Source organism: Monodon monoceros, unplaced genomic scaffold (genome assembly GCF_005190385.1).
Source record: "Monodon monoceros isolate NGI ecotype Baffin Bay Population unplaced genomic scaffold, NGI_Narwhal_1 Super_Scaffold_14, whole genome shotgun sequence".
NCBI lineage: Eukaryota > Metazoa > Chordata > Mammalia > Artiodactyla > Monodontidae > Monodon > Monodon monoceros.
Window position 1 is genome coordinate 66669935 of NW_021703770.1, and position 2608 is coordinate 66672542.

A 2608-nucleotide genomic window follows, 5' to 3' on the forward strand; every position below is an offset into this window, starting at 1 on the left:
GTTGGAATTAATCACTCTTTACAGCAACTATATGAAATAGCTTTCTGTTTCCAGGTTCTGTAAATGGAAAACAATAAAGAGATATAAGAAAATGTGACTTTCATAAAACGACAGAGGAAATCACGAGGAAAACAAAGCATAAATCCTTACTTTTTTCCTTGCTTCTGCATTTAGAAAAGAATTAAAATTAGATCAGGAAACCTATGTTAAGACTCTTTTCTTGAATAAACCTGCTCATTCCTCATATAGATCTGAAGATACCCACCCTTATAGAGAAGTTTGTGCTTTTCAAAAGCATCTAGATGGTCAGGGCTTCAAACTGAACAATTTATTTAATCGAGTCTATCCATACATGAGTTAGTTTGAACTGTATCATCAAACTGGTCATTAGTGATGATTAAATAAAACCCCAAAGAAAGAAGATGTATGTGTGTTTATGTAAGTGTATAGTATACAATTTTTATATTTTATTGCATTTTTGATTAAGCCATTCAGTATTTTTGAATCAAGTAAACCAAAAATATTAGTTATATCTAATATCTAACAGTATTATCAAATGGTCATAAGTGTTGATTAGATAAAGTCCCAGTGATGAAGACAGCTCCGAGCAAATATAAATATCTGTTATATGTGTACAGTAGAATTGCTTTTTCCATTTTAAGTGCACATATATCTTCATGTCTGAAAGAAAAATGCTGATCTCTCTCTAATGTTGCTGCAGACTATCACCTGTCCTTTCCAAAAACCTGATGAACAGACAAACCCCAGGCTCTTCTCCATAGAAATCCCACTAAACAATATTGCTAATCCTGGGCATTCCACTAAACCAAACAACTAGTAAATAAGTTTAGAAAAAAAAAACAACCCTTTTTCTTTGATCAAAGTTATCGGTAAACTCAGTCAGAATAATTGAACTAGGATTCTCAAATAGGCAACACTCGAAGACTCTTCAAAGGTTTACAGGACAGAAACAATTTCATTTTCAAAGCATACAGGGCTGTGTAAGAGAAAATGTAAAAATACCCTCACAACAACAGTGCTCAACTAAAAATAAGCAGTAGAGATTCAGCCATGTGGAAGAGTTTCTACCTTACAAATCCCTAAGGATTTTGAATAAGAAAGCTTAGGCTAATAGCTGTGTGTGGTACAGTGGAAGAAAACAGCCCTTCAGGAAAACTGTGTGTTCGTGTTAGGATGTGTCCGGTCAAGTTATGCTCTTCCTCTCTCAGAGAAAGAGAAATCTTGAGCTATGAAAAGAATAAAGAAAGCTAGATAAATTTCTGTGTGGTGCTGAAAATGTGAATTATTCTTTGTTCTTAATATATAGAGGCAGGGTGCTGCTAACAGAGCATGGGCTTTGGAAGGAGATTAACTGGGTTTAAATCCCAACCTATCAGTGTGCGACCTTGGGCGAGCAACTGAATTTCACCCTCCTTCCTTGTAAAATAGAGGTAATAATACCTGCCCACTTTTCAGGGCAGGATATAAGCAGTAAATTACCCACTGTGAGGGGTAAAAACAGCTTAACATAGTCCCAAGCACCTGCTGGATACCCAACAAATGTTAGTTTTGTTTCTTCCTCTTAAAAATACTTGGCTCTAAATACTAACACTTGGGTGTCTGTATAAAAGACACTTTAGGATTTTGGCATTTCTTAATTTTCAGTTTTATCACAAGTTCTAAGTGTTCCCTTAGTTTATCTATGTTTTCCTCATTGTTTTCCCTGTTTTATTTTACTTCATAGCTTTTATCATCACTTGATACCTATTTGCTTGTCTGTTTTCTACCTTTTGCCGTTAGAATACCAGCTATAAGAGAGCAGGAACTTTGCGCGATGCTGAATCTCCACCAGTGGGACTTCAATAAATATTTGTTGAAATAAAGAATAAATGCCTTATAAATGTGTTTTATTTAAAGCTGTTTCCAGCATTTCATGCTGAAATCGTTGGCAACAACACACCAGCTATTTGTAAATAAATATGTACACGAATAGATAGTATCATAATATATACTTTTACAGCTCCCCATAAGATAAATAGTACCCTGAATACAATCAACATTTAATCAATATTTGTCAAACGTGTTAATACGAGCTCCTTATTCAACCAATATATATGCATGAGTATATCTTCAGCTGGCAGAAGGGTATTGTTTCTTATTTTTGTGCAGACAAATGACTGCTTTGTGTGGAGAAAAAATACCATAGTCATGTATCGCCTAGTAACATATATTCATAATTTACCATAATAAGTACTGGAGGAGTCTTGTAAAAAGCAATATTCTGGGATTGAGTTGTCATTCACACATGTACAAATAAATATAACGTCATAAATGTTTAGGTGTGTTATGTGTGCATATGTGTACGTGCTTGTTAAGTGGATCCTGGCTGTCTATTTGTTGAATAATTCATTAATATATTCACATATGTGTATATAAAACAAGCTATAAAAATGCATTGACACAGTGGCATGGTACCATAAATGTCGGGATAAGTGGTATAGGCCAAATGTCACTGAACTGAGTTCTGAAAGAAGAAGAATGCTGAAGTTTGATTTAAAAAAAGGCAAATTATGTGAGATGAGCTTAAAAGAAGCCAGGTTGTATACCA